The 24,581-nt window shown below is 41.4% G+C and overlaps 1 protein-coding gene across 1 annotated transcript in view; it reads left to right on the forward strand.

The window, feature by feature from the left end:
- Nucleotides 1–20,260: 20,260 nt before the first annotated feature.
- Nucleotides 20,261–24,581, forward strand: part of LOC132883328 (histone-lysine N-methyltransferase PRDM9-like) — a 75,688-nt gene continuing 71,367 nt past the window's right edge. Inside the window, exon 1 of the mRNA XM_060916794.1 lies at nt 20,261–20,467. The gene's annotated coding sequence lies outside the window, so the exon portion shown is untranslated. The remainder of the gene's footprint in view (nt 20,468–24,581) is intronic.

Below are 24,581 nucleotides of genomic sequence, written 5' to 3' on the forward strand. Positions count from 1 at the left end.
AAACATAAAATACAAATGAAAACACATTTATGTAAGCTTCACTCAAGAAAATAACAAAACACAAGGACTAGTGTGGTCCTTTACAGCCACAATTTCTGGTTTAAGAGGCCCTGTCCACACGGCAACAGATTCAGGTGAATCTGATAAAATTGTTTATCGTTTCAGCCTGGCGTCCACACGGCACCGGCGTTTTGGGTGCCCCAAAACGAAATCTTTTGAGAACAGGTTCCAGAGTGGAAAGATCTGGCAACAGCGCCGTTGCGAAGTCGTCTGGATGAGTAGAACGGATTTGTTTATGATGACGTCACAACCACATGTCTGTGAGTGCTTCACGCCGGGTATAGACATATAAACATAGACGCCGCCTTCTGCGTAGAATCATACGTCATCCTCGCCGCCATATTGGATGGGGCAAAGCAGAAAATAAAGATGCCTCATTCATGTGCTGCGTTTAACTGTACCAACAGGTTTACCATCCAAACGAGATCACATGGGATTACCTTTCACAGGTGAGACTGGAAAAATACTTTTCATTGTATTTGGTCATTATAACGTAATTTTACGAACAGATTTTTCTGACTTTGTGGCTAATATGAAGTCTCGTGCATAATAGCCGCTCGGTGCAACCTGTCTCCAAACAATTTATAATTTATAAATAAATTTATAATTTATTTCATAGCCCACCCAACCAATTTCACCACCAGATGGTGATGGCACACTCAAAAATAGAAGAGATTGGAAGCATGTCAGACTGTGAAGCAATCACATGGAGCAATCCCATTGTAATATGGTTTAATTGAATTTTTTCCATATAGCACTGTATATTGCAAAAATTGTTTTTGGAGACATTTTATAGCCTATCTGCACGGCATTTAATGAAAGTGATGTGGAGACGGCACGGCACGGCTTCAGCAGCGTAAGCACAGCACATTATTCCCGCTGAGCTCCAAAACATGCCTTGATGTGTAGATATCATTAGTAGCCTATGATAGTAGCAGCGGAATAAAAAAAAAAAAACCTCCCACGGAATATTGACGGGTATTTCACGCACTATTTATAACCATCACATTAAAAGTTATATGTGTTGTTTTGATGCCTGTTTGTTTCCCAAATATATACGTGTGTGTCTTAATGGGTGAATAAAAGGCATCGATTTAAATATTATTGTAGAAAGGGGCTTTCTGAAGTTCAGTACATTTACTTGCATTGGTTTACGGGGAAGATTTGCCACATCCAATATGGCGGACACTCTGACGTATCCCAGCAATGGGGCCACCAGGCTCAATGCGGCATCTATGTTTATATGTCTATGACGCCGGGTAGAAGAAGGGGTTTATGCGCAAGCGTCTTACTTCTTCTATTGTTCTGGTGTCTCCGATGGGACCATCTTACAGCGCACGTATAGGTGTGGCATGTGTATTGCATCGTTTTCAGCAAGCATTGTGTTGCCATATGTACCTGATATTTTACTGATCCGTTGCCCATGTGGACGCGATATTTAAAAAAAAAAATCTCGTTGCCGTTGTCGTGTGGATGTAGCCTAACTTCAAATACATCAAGAAATACTTAAGTCAGTTTACTCATCCATTCGGCATAATTGCCATATCGGAGACTTGGATTGACCTGGAGAAAGGAGTGGATTTTGAACTGACTGGATATGAATTTAATTCTATAAACAGGAAAAATAAAGGTGGAGGAGGAGTGGCGGTGTATGTGGACTGTAATTTGAATTATAAGTTAATAATAGATGGCATGACAACGGTGATTGATAACTTATTAGAATGTTTAACAATCGAAATTAATATTGAAAAAAGTAGAAATGTATTAATTAGCTGTATATATAGAGCGCCAGAGACTAGTATAGAGGCGTTTAAGGACTGGGTAGAAAAGACATTTACAGTAGATAATAAAAAAGTTATCTTCATTTGTGGGGATACTAATATTGATCTGTTGAAACCTAATAAGCACAGTATGACTGAGGAATTTATTAATACCATGTACAGTATGAGTCTCCACCCAAAAATTACCAGACCCACCAGAATTACTGACCATAGTGCTACCTTAATAGATAATATATTTACCAATGATATAGATAATAACATTATAAGTGGAATATTAATCAATGATATCAGTGATCATCTACCAGTTTTTACAATTTATGACTGTAATCATAAGAGAAATGTGACAGACCATAAACTTAAGTATAGAAGAGTTAGGACTGAGGAGGCCATGTTTGCATTAAATAATGATTTATTAATGCAAGACTGGGAATCAGTTTATATAGAGAATAGCATTGATAGAGCATATGATAACTTTTTAAGTATATTCAAATTATTATATGATAAAAATTGCCCACTGAAGCAATATAGTACAAAACAAAACTATAATGACCAACCTTGGATTACTAAGGGATTACAAAATGCCTGTAAGAAGAAAAACACTCTATATTGAGAATTTATTAAATTAAGAACCAAAGAGGCAGAAAATAAATATAAAAAATATAAAAACAAGTTGGCGGTGTAGTGGTTAGCGCTGGTGCCTCACAGCAAGAAGGTCTGGGTTCGAGCCCTGTGGCCAGCAAGGGCTTTTCTGTGCGGAGTTTGCATGTTCTCCAGGTGCTCTGGTTTCCCCCAAAGACATGCAGATTAGGTTAACTGGTGGCTCTAAATTGACTGTAGATGGAGTGTGAACGGTTGTCTGTGTGTCAGCCCTGTGATGACCTGGCGACTTGTCCAGGGTGTACCCCACCTTTTGCCCGTAGTCAGCTGGGATAGGCTCCAGCTTGCCTGCGACCCTGTAGAACAGGATAAGGCGGAGAGAGATAATGAGATGAGATAAAAACAAGTTAACGAGTATCATAAGGAGATGTAGGAAGGATTATTATGGTAAATTAATATATAATAACAAAATATTAAAGGAATATGGAATATATTAAATAGTATTATTAAAGATGGCTCTGGACAAATACATTACCCTAAATACTTTAATGACAAAGGTATTGAAAATTATAACATGGATGTAGTTGCTAATAGTTTTCATAATTTTTTTGTTAATGTTGGACCAGGAATAGCTAAAAATATCTCTGATCCGGGAACAAATGATGATTGTATAGATAATATTATAAAGAGGAATTCTTGTTCTATGTTTCTTACACCAGTAGATGAGAAGGAAATTATTGATATAGTTAATAAATGTAGTAATAAAATATTCACAGATTGTAATGATATTGATATGAAACTAGTGAAAGCTATTATTGGGGGGATTTCTAAACCATTAACATACATCTGTAACTTGTCATTTCAAACCGGTACATTTCCAAGCAATATGAAAATAGCAAAAGTAATTCCATTGTATAAATCTGAGGACAAACACAACTTCACAAATTACAGACCTGTTACTTTACTTCCTCAATTCTCCAAAATTCTTGAAAAACTATTCAATAACAGATTAGATAAATTCATTGAAAAATACAAACTACTCAGTGATAGTCAATATGCATTTAGAGCAAATAGATGAACAGAGATGGCACTAATGGAATCAGTTGAAGAAATCAGTAACTATAGATGATAAGAAATATGTCGCTGGCATATTTATTGATCTTCAAAAAGCTTTTGATACTATTAATCATGATATATTAATTAATAAGATGGAACAATATGGGATAAGGGGAGTTGTATTAAATTGGATAAAAAGTAATTTGAGCAACAGGACACAATTTGTGAAGTTGGGTGACTCTGTCTCAACTCGTTTGAATATTGATTGTGGTGTCCCCCAGGGGTCAGTATTGGGTCCTAAACTGTTTATTCTTTATATAAATGATGTGTGCAATGTATCAAATATATTTAAGATGGTATTATTTGCAGATGGCACAAATATGTTTTGTTCTGGAACAAATTTACATGAGTTAGAAAACATAATCTCTTCAGAATTGTGCAGGTTAAAAAGTTGGTTTGATCGAAATAAATTATCATTAAATCTGTCTAAAACAAAAATCATGTTATTTCATAATTATAAAATAAATAGGGCAATAAATGTACAGGTAGATGGTGTTGATATTGAAAGAGTTTCTAATAATAACTTTCTTGGGGTAATAATAGATGATAGAATTAATTGGAAATCACATATAAAATACATACTAATGAAACTATCAAGAAGCATATCTGTGTTGAGTATAGCTAAGCATGTCCTGGACTATAATTCACTCCGCATTCTTTACTGTTCCCTGGTTTTACCGTACTTAAATTACTGCTCAGTGATGTGGGGAAATACGTATAAATGTTCACTTCATGCAATAACTATACTTCAAAACAGAGCTATAAGAATAATTCATAGTGCTGGTTACTGAGATCATACTAATTCACTATTCTTAAATTCAAAATGTTTAAAATTCAGGGATATTATAGAATATAAAACTGCCTTAGTAATGTATAAAGTAAGGAATTATAAAGTACCAAGGAATATCCAAACAATGTTCTCGGATAGAGAGGGGGGCTATAATTTTAGGGGGAAATTGAAATTTAAAATTCGCAGTGCTAGGACAACGTTAAAAATGTTCAGTATTTCTATTTGTGGAGTAAAGCTATGGAACAGTTTGAATGTGGAGCTCATGAAATGTACAACTATAAACCAGTTCAAAAAAAGGTATAAGGAACAGATCTTTATGAGGTATAGGGAGGAGGAATTACAATAACATGCTATTGATAATATGTGTATATATGTGGGTATGGGTACATATGGATATATTATATAAAAAGTGAGTATTTTTGTGTATATATACAACCCCGATTCCAAAAAAGTTGGGACAAAGTACAAATTGTAAATAAAAATGGAATGCAATAATTTACAAATCTCAAAAACTGATATTGTATTCACAATAGAACATAGACAACATATCAAATGTCAAAAGTGAGACATTTTGAAATTTCATGCCAAATGTTGGCTCATTTGAAATTTCATGACAGCAACACATCTCAAAAAAGTTGGGACAGGGGCAATAAGAGGCTGGAAAAGTTAAAGGTACAAAAAAGGAACAGCTGGAGGACCAAATTGCAACTCATTAGGTCAATTGGCAATAGGTCATTAACATGACTGGGTATAAAAAGAGCATCTTGGAGTGGCAGCAGCTCTCAGAAGTAAAGATGGGAAGAGGATCACCAATCCCCCTAATTCTGCGCCGACAAATAGTGGAGCAATATCAGAAAGGAGTTCGACAGTGTAAAATTGCAAAGAGTTTGAACATATCATCATCTACAGTGCATAATATCATCAAAAGATTCAGAGAATCTGGAAGAATCTCTGTGCATAAGGGTCAAGGCCGGAAAACCAGACTGGGTGCCCGTGATCTTCGGGCCCTTAGACGGCACTGCATCACATACAGGCATGCTTCTGTATTGGAAATCACAAAACGGGCTCAGGAATATTTCCAGAGAACATTATCTGTGAACACAATTCACCGTGCCATCCGCCGTTGCCAGCTAAAGCTCTATAGTTCAAAGAAGAAGCCATATCTAAACATGATCCAGAAGCGCAGACGTCTTCTCTGGGCCAAGGCTCATTTAAAATGGACTGTGGCAAAGTGGAAAACTGTTCTGTGGTCAGGCAAATCAAAATTTGAAGTTCTTTATGGAAATCAGGGACGCCGTGTCATTCGGACTAAAGAGGAGAAGGACGACCCGAGTTGTTATCAGCACTCAGTTCAGTGCTCCTAGCTATGGATTGCAGTGACCTCGTTGCTCATTTTAACATTGTGGTTGTCCAGCACTCTGTGCTTTAGTGCTTGGCATCGTGGTCCGGGTGATGTTGCCGGCGGTATCGTGGCGGTTGTGCTGGCAGTGTGGGACTTATTTTCGTGCTCCTTTTCGTGGGACTGTGGCTGCTACACCATTGGAATGACATCCTGGCCTCTGTTTGGTGGACTTTATTATTTATTTATTTCTCATTCCCATCTCATTATCTCTAGCCGCTTTATCCTTCTACAGGGTCGCAGGCAAGCTGGAGCCTATCCCAGCTGACTACGGGCGAAAGGCGGGGTACACCCTGGACAAGTTGCCAGGTCATCACAGTGCTGACACATACAGTAGACACAGACAACCATTCACACTCACATTCACGGTCACATTCACGGTCAATTTAGAGTCACCAGTTAACCTAACCTGCATGTCTTTGGACTGTGGGGGAAACCGGAGCACCCGGAGGAAACCCGGAGGAAACCCACGCGGACAACATGCAAACTCCGCACAGAAAGGCCCTCACCGGCCCCGGGGCTCAAACCCAGGACCTGCTTGCTGTGAGGCGACAGCGCTAACCACTACACCACCGTTCCACCCACTGTAAAGTCACCTTGGATAAACATTCAGTTTATTTCTCATGTCCATTGGTAATAAAGCACTTCAAATATTCAGTATGAACCTTAATACTTTCTTGAGACCATGATTTAAGTTATGATTTACCTCCACTGCTGCGTCACTGGGCTCATGGTGGTTGTGGCCCCTAGTAGCGGGGCCCTGCTATGATAGGTGTCCTTTATTTTTCTGCATGGAATGGGGCAAACCTTGTGTGCATAATCTGACCAAAATAAACTATTAACACATGAAATTGATAGATTTTGTTATCTGGCAACATTTAGTTGATAACGTTATCAGTTTGGTGTTGGAGTAACATTATTGGATAAAACTTCAATTGGAATTGTGTGTGTGCATGCGCACACGCACGCTAACTACATACCTAGCTTCATTTGGAGTTCACTTCTTTGTCTCTTGATGGTCACTGTGAGGTACTGAAGTGGGCCAAGACAAAACAGAGTGCCACAACAGGTAGGATGTTTTCATTGGATGCGTTTTCAACATAGACCGAAATGAAATTAATTAATAAATTTCAGTGGGTCAGGTATGCTTCTCTGTCACATCCAAGGACAATAATCGCAATATTCGTGCATTATTCCAGGCACATATCACCACTATCCCCTCTGTGGTTCAATACTGGACTGGTCTTGTTGGTGACCTGAACTAGAGCAGTGTGTGGAACCTCCCATACAGATACTTCCTTACAAAGTAAGGGAGGTGTCTTTCAAACTGATTCATAGATACTATCCTGCCAAGCATTATGCTTAAGTTTAAGAGAGACATTTGTGTGGACTGTTCATTGTGTGAGACGGACCCGGAAACAATAGTGCACTTGTTCTGGCAACGTCCCTTTACCAGCGCATTCTGGACAGAAATAACCCGGTACATTACAACCAAGCTTGACTCTGATTTTTCTCTGTGTTGGAAATATGTACTGTTTGATTTCTATAACAACAAAATAAAAAGAATTATATATCAATTTGTTGATGATTTTAGGAAAATACCATATTCATAAAGCCAAGTTTAGTCATTCAAAACCTTTATTTATAGCCTTCAAAAAGGAAACTGAACAGGAAATCAAAATCATCTCTAACTCCAAAAACAAGAAAGCTGTTAAATTTTTTCATTTGTGCTTATTATTTAATGTTTTTATTTGAAAACTCCCCCTGGCTCTTGGTTTGTTGTTTGTGTGTGTATTAATAACTGTATTTATATTTTGTTGCTGTTATTTTCAATAAAGATAAAAAAGAGAGAGTGCTTGTGTTGCGGGGATAATTTTAGACTGCATGCAGCTGCTCCACTGTGTTTAGCATGGAAATACCCAATAAAAAAGTAGCTTGTGTGGCCATTGCCATGCTACTTGATCAATAAAAGAGTTAAGCTACTGAAAAGCTATTTGATTCAGTAAATAGTGATGTTACTGAGAAATTTAGTTAAGTTACTAATGGTGCTACTTGTAGTGACGCTACTGCCCAACACTGAATATCCCTTTGGACGGACACTTTTTGTAGACATCAACAAGATTTTGACAGAAAGCTTCTTGGGCAGGGGGCGGCACGGTGGTGTAGTGGTTAGCACTGTCACCTCATAGCAAGAAGGTCTGGGTTCGAGCCCAGCAGCTGATGGGGGCCTTTCTGTGTGGAGTTTGCATGTTCTCCCTGTGTCTGCATGGGTTTCCTCTGGGTGCTCCGGTTTCCCCCAAAGGCATGCAGGTTAGGCTAATTGGTGGCTCTAAATGCGAGTGTGAATGGTTGTTTGTGTCTATGTGTTGGCCCTGGCAACTTGTCCAGGGTGTACCCTGCCTCTTGCCCATAGTCAGCTGGGATAGGCTCCAGCTTGCCTGTGACCCTGTAGGACAGGATAAGCAGCAACAGATAATGGATGGATGGAGCTTCTTGGGCAGTGGTGCCTAATTGGTGCAACAGAAAAGCATTCACCCTATCATCTAGAGATTGTGAGTCCAAATCCTGATGTTGTCAAAATTCAGGAAGGGAGAGGTGTCAACTGCAAGCAGTGATGGGAATAATGGCATTACTTTTTTTTAGTAACGAGTAATCTAACTAATTACTTTTTACATCACTATAATGCCGTTCCCGTTACTTACAATAAAATACTATGTGTTACTTTATTAAAGCTGTTTTCATCTGGCACACTGCTCACTCAGCTTTTACTCTGCTTTAGTGTGGGGTGGGGAGACGCAAGACAACGGCATAGTAAGTGTAGGTACAGGCCACTGTCTCTTTAAGAAACTACATTTCCCATCAGCCTACTTCCGCGTTGACCTACGTCACGCTGGGGCGGGATCATCTACATCATCCTCCAGGAAGGCATAAACCGCCTGGAATTCCTCAGCCCTTTGTCTCTCGCGTCCGGTTTCCGAGGAGTCTAGACGCATAAAGAGATGCTCTCAAACCCGAAAACACTTCTTTCTTGCAAGATTCACCATCCAGCGTGTTCTGTGCCTAACCACTGGCCAAGGTAAAAGTCCAGAATAGCGCGATCTTTAAACTCAACCTGAGTTACAACCGGTTTATTCATATTAGAAGTGACTTCACGACTGCAGCCCAGGCAGTTAAAAGTTAAGAAGCGATTGAATCCTTTTTAACTCACAAGCACTGTGCATCTTATTCTGATCAGAGACTTTTCCTCACGAACGCTGAAGTTCGGACCAAGAGTCCTCTGCTGTCCACGGGAACCACCCAAGTGCTCCGCCGGACCCAAGAAGACTCTGCACTTTCTACACGGGCAGCTCACGTGCTTCATGAACAGCGAAGCTCTGCAACGGTGAACATCTTCTTCATATCTTGCTAAAGGCAGGATTAAGTAAGATTTTGGCATTTGGGCATAATTAAGATAGTCTTAGGAATTTGCTTTTATTGAAATAGTGTGAATTTAAACCCAGGTTTATCTGTTACACTGTTAGACACGCAGCGTGTTGATTTATTTTGGTTCTATGTCCTCTCAATTGTTTAATAGATAGGCTGTGCATGCTCCTCTCTGACTAACACTTTAATTTCCTTATCATACATTTTGACCTTATCAAGGTTTCAGTGAGTTTGGTAATGTTATGAGTGTGGAATCTTTTTGTTACTGAGAAAACACGTGCTCAACAGGCCTGACCAGGCCTGATACACTTTAGATAGCTTCCCTTTTGTCTTAGCTTAGCAACACAAGGCTAATCTAGGCCTCCACCACGTGTAGTTAGCTACATGAGGCTAAACACATGGTCAAGTCCTTCCCACACACACACACACACACAAGCACATTAGCAACAGAGCTACTCCTTTTTTCTATTTAGATAACATTCCTTTGTTTTAGCTAGCAACAAGCTAGGCCATACACACACACACACACACCATATCATATTTGTATATATTGATTATCCTTTTTTATCTTTGTTATAATAAATCCATTTATTATCAAAGCTGTGTGTATTCATCTTGTTGGTGTGAACAATATCTGAAGTCCCCAATCTCTCAAAGAATTCAAAAAGGTGCATATAAGTTATGTAATATGGTAAGTGATCGTAATAATTTGGAAATATACCATAATCTAGCTGTTTGGTAATTTATCCAGGATTAATGGTATGATTCACTAAATGATTCATTGAACGATTCACTAAATGATTCATTGAACGATTCACTAAATGATTCACTGAATGATTCACTTCAAATGAGACTGATTCTATGGTATGATTCAATTCAAATGAGTCAAAGTAAACAATTCAATGGGATTGATTCATTTTAATTATTAACCTTCAAATTTAATGAGACTGATTTAATGAGATTGATCACTTAATTTCAATAATTAACTGATTGCACCCACAGTAAGCCAATCAGAGTAGATTTGGACAACATACGTAGGTAGGCCATGCCTACTGCACTACTGCACACACTTTCAATCAGAAGACACAGCGATGGTGAGCAGTCAGCCCAAGACTCATCTCATCTCATTATCTCTAGCCGCTTTATCCTGTTCTACAGGGTCGCAGGCGAGCTGGATCCTATCCCAGCTGACTACGGGCAAAAGGCAGGGTACACCCTGGACAAGTCGCCAGGTCATCCCAGGGCTGACACATAGACAACCATTCACACTCAATTTAGAGTCACCAGTTAACCTAACCTGCATGTCTTTGGGGGAAACCAGAGCACCCAGAGGAAACCCACATGGACACCATGCAAACTCCGCACAGAAAGGCCCTTGCCAGCCACAGAGCTCGAACCCAGAACCTTCTTGCTGTGAGGCAACAGCACTAACCATTACACCACCATGCCGCCCCAGCCCAAGACCGCGCTTTCAAATTGGAAATACAGCCATTGCTTTTCACTACTTGAAATAAAAGGCAAAAATGTCTACATGCAATGCACATTATGTCGAGGAACAAAGTGTTTGTCCTCGTCAGTGGCCAGTAATTAGTAACATAATTTTAATAACTACAAAAATATATTAGATTTGATAGATGTCTTATCTCACATTGTCCGACAAAAATATTAATATAGTGTAGATAACATTACTAATTGGTTCTGTTAAGTGTCCATTTCAGTCATTAAACACATTTAACATTCACTTTTATTATGAATACACTAATTGAATTTGATTTTTTTTTTGGGGGGGGGTAACACAAAATGTAACGGAATAATTACTTTCCCTGGTAATTAGTTACTTTTATGACAAAGTAACTCCGTTACTAACTCAGTTACTTTTTGGGAAAAGCAACTAGTAACTATAACTAATCACTTTTTGAAAGTAACGTGCCCAACACTGACTGCAAGTAACACTAGCCAAATGTCTATGAGTTCCTACATATAGAAATGGGTAGACAGCTGGTGTGTGTGATGCTGTATGAGCAGCGGTTCAAATAGATGCTGGCTTTATGTGCCTCAGAGGAGTCTTTATTGTTCCAGCCCCAGAGAATTTTAGCTTCTGGCAGAAAACAAACAAACAAACAAACAAACAAACAAACAAACAATCAAAAAAACCCAATCCAGACGTGTTCAGAACAACCAAATGGGTCCAGACATGCAACATAACACTTTTTAAAATTACATTGTTATTAGTAGAAGTGTGTGAGGGTTAAGCCAGTATCTCACTGGGCTGCGATAGCCTGCGACTAGTTGGAGACACAACAATTGTGATAAAATATAGGAATTAGCGACAATTTTCACTTGGAATCACACTGAATCTCATCTCATTATCTGTAGCCGCTTTATCCTGTTCTACAGGGTCACAGGCAAGCTGGAGCCTATCCCAGCTGACTACGGGCGAAAGGCAGGGTACACCCTGGACAAGTCGCCAGGTCATCACAGGGCTGACACATAGACAACCATTCACACCTACAGTCAATTTAGAGTCACCAGTTAACCTAACCTGCATGTCTTTGGGGGAAACCAGAGCACCCGGAGGAAACCCACACGGACACGGGGAGAACATACAAACTCCACACAGAAAGGCCCTCGCCGGCCATGGGGCTTGAACCTGGACCTTCTTGCTGTGAGGTGACAGCGCTAACCACTACACCACCGTGCCACCCCACACTGAATTGATATTCACATATTTTATCGCAATTGCTGTGTCTCCAACTAGCTGCAGGCTGTTGCAGCCCAGTGAGATACTGGCTGAAGAACTCGCACTTCCTGTCTCACGGAAACTGACTTGAGAAGGGTTCGTGATGGCTTTGAGACACCAGCGATGCATTTGTGGCTATTTTGAGAGAAATTGTGTCGCATTCATTTTTTGAACATGTTCAAAATATCAGCGATGAAGGAGCGACACTTTGCGACTCATGCGAGGAAATTGAGAAGCCCCGCGAATGTTTCAAGACACTTTTGAAACTCTCTTGTGCATGACGTTTTTCCCAATTTGTCGCAGCCCAGTGTGATACTCAGTACGTTTACATGCACATCCAAATCAAGCTGCTGTCGGTAATCGAGCTAAGGGTCCCAGCAGGGTGCCAGAGAAATCCAATCCTACATGCACACAAGGAAATCGAGCTATTGTGTGAGGTACATTGTGCACCCGAGCCACAGGTGGTGCTACACGCCCCATCGTGTTGGTACACTTCCGGTTGTCGTCATGAAGAAGAGCTATTCAAGAGTATAAACAAAGTTATCAGTTCCGTGTTCACAAGAAGGCGCGAGTGTTGAGGAAGAAGGGCGGTTGGCTGCGAAGCGCGAGGTTTAAACTTGTTTTCATCAAGGAAGTGGGAGAGAGGCTTTTGAAAGTTTATTTTCTGAGGCGTATGATTCAGCGACACCAAACTGGCCTAACGACGGGGAAGAGGAAAAGTAATGCGGATGGAGCTACAGATAGCTCAATGGAGAAAAAAGGAAAGAAAAACGCCGCTGCTGCGGTTGATAAGCTAATCTGTCTTGCGGATGAGCCAGAGTGGGGGGAAGGCGAGACAAGTGGCAATGAAGAGGCAATGGAATTCAGACAGGCAGGAAGCCAGGTGGAACAGGTACGAGGCAGTGGAGGGTTCGGGGCAGAGAGTAGTGTAGGGAAGGTAAGAATCACAAGCACACACGGCAGAGAGGAAACAAACACTGAGTTTAAGGTCATCTTAAGATTTGAGGAGCAGGGAGGACTCAAAACTATGAATCCTGTCACACTGACAAAAGTACTAAGGAAAGAGGTGGGGGACATTATTCGAGGAGTGGTCTTAAATGATGGGAATTTGCTGATCATATGCAGAGATAGGAAACAAAGTGAACGTGCATTTGGTTTGAAGTCCATAGAGCAACGAAAAGTGGTTAGTGCTAGCTATGTTGGTGTGAGGGGCCGATTTAAAAAAGGGGTAATATGGGGAGTCCCAGTGGAAATGCCAATGGAGGAGATAAGAGCTAACCTGCAAGGGGGGAGAATAAGAGGGGTGAAGCGTATGCAAGTAACTCGGGATGGAGAAAGAAGAGACAGTGAAGGCGTCCTGCTGGAATTTGAGGATGAAATATTGCCACAGAATGTGTTCTTGGGGTTCCTAAGCTATAAGGTGCGGGAATATGTGGCTGGGCCAGTAAGGTGCTATAAATGCCAAAGGTTTGGCCATGTGGCAAAAGCGTGCAATGGGAAACGCAGGTGCGCTAGATGCGGGGAAGATCATGAGTACTCTGAGTGTGCGCGAGAGAAGCCTCTGTGTTGCAACTGTGGGGGGGATCACAGTGTAGCATTTAGAGGTTGTGATGAATTAAAAAGGCAGAAGGAAATTCAACAGGTGAGAGTTCAACAGAAGATCACATATGCGGCAGCAGCTAGAATGGTAAGACCAATCAGAGGGTGTGGGGAAGCTATCCGAAACAGCCAAGGACCTAGGAAGGAACCGGATAGGCTAAATCAGGAGATCATAATTGACTTGAAGAAATTAGTGACATTTATCATGGCGGTCTTGAACTCAACAATGGAAGTGAAGTCCAAATCAGAGAGGACACAAATTATAGTGAAAGCTGCAGTGTGTAATCTAGGGCTGAAGGATTTGACATGGGAGGATGTAAGCAAGGAGCTGTATTATCAGACTAGAGCGGAGAAGTCAGGTACTTGATAGCCCTTGTAATGGTTCTTATCCTACAATGGAATGCTAGGAGTCTACTGGCCAATGGGCAGGAACTGAAGAAATTTATTGATGATTTGCCTAGTAAACCTGAGGTGGTGTGTGTTCAGGAGACATGGTTGCGGCCAAATTTAGATTTTAGAATTAGAGGATATGTGGGTGTTAGATGTGACTGAGCAGAGGGGGGTGGAGGTGGGTGTGCCTCATTTATAAGGGAGGATGTCTCATTTAAGGAAGCTGGGATAGGAAAGAACCAAGAGTATGTGTCAATAGAAATCTGGACAGGAGAAGGTGAGCTAAGTGTTATTAATTATTACAACCCATGCAAAGCACTGGATTTGAATAAGCTGTTGGCCATAGAGGGTATGGGGGGTAGTAAGATTGTATTATGTGGTGATTTTAACGCACACAGCACTTTATGGGGGAGCACTAGAAATGAGCTAAATGGGGGTGTGGTGGAACAGTTGATGGAGGAGAGGGGCCTGGTCTGTCTTAATGATGGGCGGGGAACCAGGATAGATGTACACACTGGAAACACGTCAGCCCTTGATCTAACTATGGTGAGTAGGAACATTGCAAGCCGTTGTGAATGGGAGGTGAGGGAGGATACAACAGTTGGTAGTGACCACTTTCCAGTAGAATGCAGAATTGTATTAAGGGGGATGGCAGCACAGGGGAGGATTGGGAATAGATGGATACTTGGTAAGGCAAATTGGAGTGTTTTTAAATACATAATTGAAATGGAGATTGATAAAGTAAAGGTTAATGAGGACATTGAAACCACTGATAATGAAATAAGAACAATTTTAATTGAGGCGGCAGAGCAGTGTATCCCAAAAAGTAGTGGAAAAATGAATAGAAAGTCAGTACCATGGTGGACAGATGAATGTAGTAAGGCAATCAAAGAGAGAAATATAGCACTGGGTGTTTTAAGAGATGCTTTAACTTTTGATAAATTAATGGCATATAAAAAGGCAAGAGCTATCGCACGAGGGGTGGTTAGAAAGGCAAAAAGGGAAAGTTGGAGAAAATTTTGTGATGGGATGGGCAGATCAACAGCGGTTGGGGAGGTTTGGGGAGCAATTAAAAGTATGAAGGGGATTCGTAAAGAGAGGCAGTACCCTGTACTTAAATTACAAGATCAAGTAGCAGTGAATGATGAAGAGAAGGCTGAGATGATAGCCAAGGCTCTGATTAAAATACATAGCTCTGACAATCTGACAGAGTTGGGTAAACGGGGACGTGGGGAAACGAAAGCAGCTTACCCTGATGTGTTTAGATGGAGGGAGGGAAATGGGGGTACTATGGATGCCTTGTTCACCCTGGATGAGCTAAAGAGAGCGATAGGGAGGTCTGGTAACTCGGCTCCTGGGAAAGACAATATTTGCTATAGCATGTTCAAACAGCTGGGACCAAGGGCCATGATGAAGATCCTTGAATTCTATAATAAGGTGTGGGAGATGGGCATCTTGCCCACAAATTGGAAGGAGGCTGTTATTGTCCCTATCAGGAAGCCAGGTAGGGACTCCTCCAACCCAAGTAATTATAGACCCATTGCGCTTACATCACACATGGGAAAGATAATGGAGAGAATGATTACAGAGCGGTTAGTGTATTATGTGGAGCATAAGGGAAAGATGTCAGTGTATCAAAGTGGGTTCAGGAAGGGGAGGGGGACTATGGACCCGGTCATATGTTTGGAGACAGATGTTCGAAAAGCCCAGGCAAACAAGGAGTCAGTCGTAGCCGTGTTCCTGGACGTAGAGAAGGCATATGATATGGTATGGAAGGAAGGCCTTATGATCAGGTTAAGTGAAATTGGCATATCAGGACGCACATTTAACTGGATTAAGGATTTTTTATTTGAAAGATTTATCCAAGTTAGAGTAGGAGGAGCTGTGTCAGGGCGATATCCAGTGGAGAATGGGACTCCCCAAGGGAGTGTGATTAGCCCAATTTTATTCTCTATAATGATAAATGAAGTTTTCAGACAGGTTGATGATGGTATTGGTCGCTCACTATTTGCGGATGATGGGGCACTATGGAAGCCGGGGCAGAATATCAAGTATATTGTATCAAAAATGCAGGAGGCCATTCATTTAGTGGAGAAGTGGTCATACGCATGGGGCTTTAAGTTCTTGATTGAAAAAACTAAAGTTTTGCTCTTCACAAAGAAGAGGAACACTGAGATACTACTAAGAATGTATGATCAAGTAATAGAGCAAGTTAAAGAGTTCAAGTTTTTAGGTATGTGGATGGACTCTAGGTTAACATGGAACACTCATATATTGCATGTGGTTACAAAATGTAAGGGAATCCTAAATGTGATGAGGTGTCTATTGGGGGTGGACTGGGGAGCCAGCAGGTCGGCCCTGAAAAAGATTTATATAGTACTAATTAGATCTGTACTGGACTATGGATGTGTGGCGTATGATTCAGCGGCAATAACGAGCCTAAAGAAGTTGGAGGTGATCCAGGCGCAAGCCCTGAGACTGTGCTGTGGGGCGTTTAGGACGTCCCCAGTAGCAGCACTTCAGGTGGAAGTGGGAGAAATGCCCCTAGAGTTGCGGCGGAGGCAACTGATGATGCACTATTGGGTGAACCTCAGAGGGCACTCAGTTTCTCTCCACCCCACAGTTGGTACCCTGCAGCCATGTTGGGAGAGTGAGAGGGCAAAGCAAGAGTGTTTTGCATGGAGAAGCGGTAGCATAGCAGAAACGATGCTCTTCACCCAGAAGCAGTTCTCCCCCAGTGTGGCATTATCTGTTACCCCTCCATGGCTGTTTCCAACGATTTCAGTGGACTTCAGTATCCTAGATAAAGTAAGGTCAAGCAAAGCACCTGCAGATGTAAAGCAGGTCGTGGATGAAAGATTAAGAATATTTTATGGCTCTTGTGTACCAGTGTACACCGATGGTTCAAAAGATCCCAAGTTGGGTAGCACAGGGTTCGCATTTGTTATCCCATCTCTGCATATCTCAGTACAACAGAAGACATCAAATAATCTGGCTGTGTTTACAGTGGAATTATTGGCAATTCTAGCAGCTCTCCAGTGGCTGGAAAGTGTCCAAGTGATGGAGGTGATAATATGCTCTGACTCAAGCTCCTCACTGAAGGCAATTGAATCTTTCAGGTCTACTAGCAGACAGGATTTAATAGTTGAGATTTTTGAAACCCTGTACAGGCTTCATAAAAGAAACTCAAAGGTCTCATTTATGTGGGTTCCAGCACATAGGGGTATAGGAGGTAATGAAGAAGCTGACCAGCTGGCTAAGCAGGCAATGGTATCTGACAGCCCTATAATGAATGTAGCTTTAAGTAGATCCGAAAGTAAATCAATCATTAAAGAGTACTTCATTAAAGAGTGGCAGGGATACTGGGAAAGGGCAGTTAAGGGGAGGCATTTGTTTACCTTGCAGGAAACAGTGGGTTTAAGGGGACGGGTAGCGTTGGGAGGCACAAAGGAGGAGAGAATCATCACCCGGCTTAGAATAGGTCATACCCAGTTAAATAAATCACTCCATCTCATTGGAAAACACCCATCAGGCCTCTGCGCGCAGTGCAATGAGCAGGAGTCAGTTGAGCATGTCTTAATTCACTGTAGCAGGTATGCATTGCAAAGGAGACACATAATTAATGAACTCAGGAATCAGCGAAAGGAACTTAGTCTTAAGAACATCCTCACAGGTATCAGACAGAAAACACTTTTAATTTTTCTTAAAGAATCAGGTTTATTGAACAGAATCTGAATAAGCATCACTCTACACCACACACATGTAACTCATTAGTATTAAGGGGAAAGTGAAACTCTGGCTCAGAAGCAGTAGACAGTAGGGGGCGAAAATGCGCCTAAAATGTTGTGCGCCACCCGCCCATTAAACAACAAAGAAGAAGAAGAAGTGTTCACAAGAAGTGTTTGTAGTTTGTATATACGAACAGAAGTGTTCCTAATAAAATGGCCACTAAGTTGAAGTTGATCTGTAATGGTGAACATATTAACTGTTAGCCTGCTAACATGCTAATAACTTACCAACTGGGTAAAGGGTGCGTACAGGGGCGCCGCTAGAAATCTTGGGCCCTATGAAAGATTACAATTTAGCCCCCCCGGTAAAATTTTCAAACTCAAGCAACTGAATTTGAAGTCTGTTTTAGCTGACACTTCTACTTTACTATGCATGTGATCAGCTGCCGAGCAAGTTTAGGTGATACAATTATTTGGTATATGAACATTTTAAATGCAGAACTGTCAGAATTAGACTGAATAGACTGTTGTCTTAAAAATGATATATATGGAAGATATATATATATATATATATATATATATATATATATATATATATATATATATATATATATTTTTTTTTTTCTTTTATGAGCAACTATTATTAGACCACTCCGTAGTCTATGGAGTTCATTCAATCCAAATGTTTGTGTTGAGAGAAATTGCATGCATCACTGTATCAGTATGGATTTATAACATTCTGTATGCACATTATGGAGACTCCAGAGCCCTCCAGCAAACATCATCAATAATCAGGATTGCAAAATGTATTCCTTTGTTTCCTCCATTTATTGACTTATTGTATGTGATCAAATGTATGCCTTGATGAATAACTACACTAGTTTTTTGATACAGTTACATAGTACACTGCAAGAAATCCACTAAGTGTTTTTGGTTTCTTTTAGGCATCACACATTTATTAGAAAACACAGCAAATGTTCAAATATTCAAGTTAAATACTTAGCAACAGTATCAATAAATCCACACATGAACAATAGCAATGATATCTATGACCACAGCTAATGTGCAAAATATTAAAGTTAAATACTTAACAGTATCAACAAATCCACACATGAACAATGGCAAAACACCGAGAATTAATTATACAATAAAGATACCTATGAAAAAAGGTGATTTTTTTTTTTCACACACAGTGTGATATCCAGACTTCATAATTCATCACACCTGCTCCTGCTTAGCAACTTCTAGAATGTTCACCTCTGCTGCGCACATCGAAAAACTGACCGCTGATCTAAGCTGCGCTAATAGCGGCGCTGTGCACACACGGAGCTACACATTTCACTGTCCCGCGCCCAGAATCAGACTGTACCATTAGTAAAAAGGGTTGAGGGGTGAAATGACAATATCATAAATAATTCAAGAAAAATGTTATAGCAAATCATAACCATGTATAATTTGCATATTTTAACAGATGAAATGAAATATTTTATTTCAAAAACTTACACAAGGCAATACTATTAAAATAATATTAATATCCCTCACAGGCCCCCCTGTCAGTGCCAGGCCCTTAGAATCGTCCTAACTTTCCCCCCCCAGCGGCGCCCCTGGGTGCATACATGCCCAGACACAAGTGTTCCTAATAAAGTGGCGGCTAAGGTGAAGTGTCATGCCGACCGAGGCTGTTGTGTTTCCCACTTGTGGTCTCATCACTCCCGGAAGGGGCAGTGCTGAAGTAAGTAGCTCGACTATGTAGCTCGATACGGTTTACATGCACTAATGCCGCTTTTCCACTACAAACGCGGCTGAGCCGTGCCGTGCTGAGTCGAGCTGAGCGGGGCTGTTGGAGTTGCATTTCGACTACATCCGCGCTGAACCATGCTGGCTGGAAGTGGGTGGACACATTGGGTGGAGTTAGCGAAAGTGGGTGGACGTCACGTGATGTCGTTAAGCAGTGCAAACAGTGACATCAGTGAGCTTTTAAGCGGTAGTCTCACGACCCGAATAGTAAACAATAAACATGGAGGACATGGAGTCGTTAGTGTTACTGGTCTTGGTGCTGTGGTTTGTTGTCACCGACAACGCCAACAGATACTGGCAAGAGCGTATAGATGAGGCGAGGCGCATAAGGCTTCAGAAATTCTCGTAATTCGTAATTATTCCTCTTCCGGATTTGCGGTGTTTACAGATCCCAGTGTGCTCGCGGGGCGTGTGTGGGCATGTGAGGACACTCCTCCTCACCAATCAGTGCACAGGGGAGTGTCTGCTCACGCCCCCAGCCTCACTCGGCTCGCTTTGGCTCGCTTCAGCCCCACTCCAAAACGGTGCGAGTTTTAGGGGCTAAGCAGGGCTGAAGCGAGCCGAGTCGTGCTGTTCTTTGGTAGTCGAAACGCGAGCCGTGTCGGGCTGAAGTGAGCTGAAGCGAGCTGAAGTGAGCTGAAAAAGGGTAGTGGAAAAGGGCCATAAGTAGCTCGGCAGAAATCGCATAATCTAGGTCGTGTAGCTCGATTACGATAAATCAAGTTCGGTTCAATTTCAGCCGAGCTAAGGTGTTTCCATGGCATTTAGAACTTCGATTTCAGTCGAGCAACGGCAGAAATTCGATTCTCTCTATGTGCATGTAAACGCACTGATTGGCTTTTGGGTTGGGCTGGGATAGGCGTCCTCCACCCTGAAACTCCGCTCCAGTCCAGGTGGTGGCGCTAACGCGTCCAGTAGCTGCTTCTCCAACCGCCAGTAAACATTGGAGAAGAACAAGACGCTGCTCGTCTGAGCCGCTTTAGCCCCTCGAGTTATAAAAATAAAAACGCGTTATTGTGTCTGGCTCTGAGGATTTAAAACCCTGAGGTAAGTTAAACTGAAGGTGTGTGGTCGAATCCCAAATATATCTCCACTTTACTGTTTTAGGAACTCCGTTCAGTCTGAAATAATGCCGTGTGCACCCTAGATAGTGCACTATTTATCCACTCAGGAGAGAGTTGTAGTTTGGCTAACCTGTTTAGTTGTGTATTGAAAGTATTTAAATCTTCACTGTAAGTTCATTTCCATCGCTTTCTTTTTTCTTCTAAATTGCAACTTCCTCGCAAGTCACCAACACTTCATTATAAAAGAAAGACAGGATGAGGTGAAAAATGAAATCTTGGCGAAAATTTCATCGTAGCATCTTAGCAAGTCATAGCAAGTGCACGGTTTATTTCTTATAGCTAACAGATATTAGCATACTTAAATTGTAAAAGAAAAGTGAAATCATTGAAGCTAGATATTGTTCTGTCGTTATTCCGGAAATGTATTTAATTATTTATGGTCGGTGTGTTTATATAAAAGCATGTTTAGCCGCGGTAAAAGCTAACGCAGTGACTGTGCTTTTTCTGTATAAAAACATTGAGCCAAGCTAACAGTGCTAACTGTGGTAATATGAATACATCTTTAACAAAAGTGAGATTATTGAAGCTAGATATTACTCTCTGGTGATTTTACAGTTGGTTTGTTTCTATACGAGAACATTAAAGGGCTGATGACACGTTTTTGACATCTTTGGCGATGTTTTATAACATAAAAAATAATTCCCGATGATCCATATATTAATTCACGAAGGCGCCTATTTTACAAGTTATGATAAAAAACGCGGCTATTTGGGCAAATTTGACGGGGCTGCAGCACCCAGGAGACGAAAGAGAAGGAGGAGCTATATGACGTCAGCGAAAGAACCTTCCTCCTCACTTACCAGTTTGTTGATGCTGCAGGTGTTCACTTTATTAGTATTATTATTATACATTATTATAATACAGTTATTATGCCTTCGCGTTGTGTTGCCGGCTTTTGCTCCAAAACCCACAAGGATGGGGTAAGTTTATTCAAGTTTCCCAGAGATCCCGAGCTGCATGCGAAGTGGGTGAAGCAAGTCAGGCGCACTCGTGACAAGTGGGAGCCCTCACCAACATCCGTCCTGTGCTCTGAACACTTCGATTTGGATTGTTTTGACACCCTTCCCAGCTTAAAAGAATCTCTTGGGTGTTCAGTTCAGCACAAACGTGTGTTGCTGCCATCAGCAGTGCCTACAGTATTCCGGAGGGGGTCTACTAGTAGCTATGCCGGATCCAGCAGTCGCCTGGGACAAGGCGACTCCTCCAAAGACAGTCCAACTGTCAGAACATGTGTTGAGAAATGACATAAGATAAAGGTACGTAGAGCTATAGAGTGCTCCAACATGATGCTAAAAATAGTAACCATGCGGTCTGCACGGCCATCTTGGAAGTGACTCGCTCCAGAGCGCTCATACAGTACACATCATAGAGTACACATTCATGATAATCATAAATGTAATCACGAAGTCGGCGTGATATCAGTCATGTATTTGCTTGTGAAAGCTTGCACTGTCTTCGATGGTGTTGGATTGTTTGTTTACGTCGTCTTAGTACTAATTCAAAAAAAACTGATCTATGGGTATGGGCATCATATCGCCTAGTCTTCCTCCTCACTTGCTGGTTTGTTGATGTGACAGATTTGTAGTAGCAGTTGTAGTATTTTGCCTTTGCATTGTGGTCTCTTATTGCCAAGTTGAAAGAATTTGTTTCTCAAAGCAAACACTGAGGGAAAGCTAACTTAGCCAGACAAGTGGGCTACAGATTGTCATTTGCTTACGCTGATGTAGGTTATCAAATATTTTGCTTCATTCAAGGATAAAACTAAGAAGTCATAAACTAGAAGACATGCCTGCCAATATTATCCTAAATGTATCACGGATCAGGCATAGTCGTAAGCTTATTATGTTAGCCGTTTGCATGCTCCATTAGGAACTATGTATTCAGTGTAGCATATGGCTTACATGATATAAGCAGTGTTTACACATGCAAGACAACAATACACCATATTAAAATATTGATTCCGTAACATTTTGAACAAATACGGGTTGACCTACCAATCCTTGTTATCCAACCTTGTGGTGTTCAATGCTGGGCTGTCTGCCTGTCCGCTGTCTTGGAGTTGGAATCGGAGTCGCTCTCAGATTACACAGTAACAGGTTCAAACCTGTACAGTTGGATGCACCCGTGTTCGTCATCACTTGATTCTTCCGATCTATCCCACTCACAACACAATTCTAGACTCCCAGAAGAGGAAGAGCTAGAGAGTTCACCGGCGTTTTCATGCGCCATTTCCATTGAGTAGACAGCCAGTGAACTGCAGCGTGTTCTTCCGCTGACGTCACAACATGGCCGCGAGCCACAGACCCAGTTTTCTTGCGCTGTGCAATTAAAAGTTGGATATTCGCGTAACAACAGCTTCTTTTCACGTAATTATAACAGAAATCTAACATGTTTGCCATGTTGTATAGTTTAAGAAATTGCATAGAGTCATGTTCATGTCATCAGCCCTTTAAGCCGAGCTAAAACGCTAACGGAGCTAATTGCCTTTGAGCGGAGCGCAAACAGCTGCCATTGTTGTCAAGAAAAGCTAATGGAGCTGACTGTGGTAATATGAATACATCTTTAACAAAAGTGAGATTATTGAAATTCAGCCTGTAGACATATTGAACAAAAATAGACAGGACATACAAGCCAACATATAAAGACACAACACATTGAAATACACTGAACATTGAGAGAAAAAATGAGATGGAGTGAACCAAAGAGAGAGAGAGAGAGGCAGGCTTAAGGCCTCTGCATGTTCTTGCGACAAGGCTTTTGCAGATAGCTTTTCGCAGACAGTTGTAATTTATCGTTGAGCGGGGAGTAATAGGCGTGCGCGATGGTATTCACCGCCACAACGCAAGGGGTGCGAAATCGCTAGGAGTAGTTGGTGGGTGTGGTTAGTGGAGTGTTTATCCTCCGGTTACTTATAATGACTAGAACTGGAGTCGTATAGATGTACGTACTTCCTCGATCAACCGCTCTTCGTGCTGCTCCATCTTCGCTCGTGTTTTTAAAAATGGCGGTCGTGAAAAGAAACCAAACCGGGAAAGTAGGGAAGCGGAAGTGCGTGTACAGCGGATGTAGAGTGGACCAATCAGAGCCCTCTTGTCTGCGAGGCTTCTGCGGTGGTCACAGTTTTTGGGAGGTGCGCGCAGAGCGTCTGCGAAGGTGGGGGGCTACGCAGACGCCATCTGTGAGGACTACGTTGTCAGCATAAATTGGCCTTTAGAAAGGGAAAAAGATGTGGAGGCAGAGTTCGATGCATCAGAGCCAGTACAGTAAGTAAGGGGGAGAGAATGGTGACAAAATTACAATCAAGATAGATATTGGCGTGGGGTATGAGCTGCTATAACCAGGTTCAAGATTCAAGATGTTTATTTGTCATATACACAATAACAGACACAGCGCTTTATTATTGGGTAATGAAATTCTTATTTTGCAACTGGGTCATTCCATGTCAATTCACACAAATGCCCAAAACCTCCCCAGTGACACCTCTTCAATTTGCCTTATTTTTATTTTCTTAGTGCCTTATGATGTCAAATGAAAGAATCCAAAATTTTAGCTTCCTAGCTTCGAACGTTTTTTGAGTTATGGCCCTTCAAAGTTTGGGTGCCACGGCCACTTTTGGGGTCTGGAAATTGCGCACTTAATTTGCAAGCATTTTTGGAGGCCCATATTTTTTGTTCTAAGGGGGATATAGACCTGTAAATTGCTATGTATTCTGGCCCTGTCTATCAGATTCTGCACCTAAAAATAGCACAGGTTTACTAACTTTATAGATATTAACCCCTTAAAAGTGGATTTTTTTAATGACAATAATTTTTTTGACATTTTGGGGGTCCATATCTTGGAAAGTTTTTATGTTGATGGGGTTTCAACTGATTTATCATATTTGGGAACTCTACTGTGTACTTGGAGAGTTTCATGGCACTCAGAGGTTTGGTGGATGTACAGGAGGGCCCCAGATATGGCTTTGGGACAAAATTACCATTTGGTACGTCGTACTTCAGGCCATTAATTGGCCATGTGGGCACATGATGACTGGAATG

This window comes from Neoarius graeffei, chromosome 1 (genome assembly GCF_027579695.1).
Source record: "Neoarius graeffei isolate fNeoGra1 chromosome 1, fNeoGra1.pri, whole genome shotgun sequence".
Taxonomy (NCBI): Eukaryota; Metazoa; Chordata; class Actinopteri; order Siluriformes; family Ariidae; genus Neoarius; species Neoarius graeffei.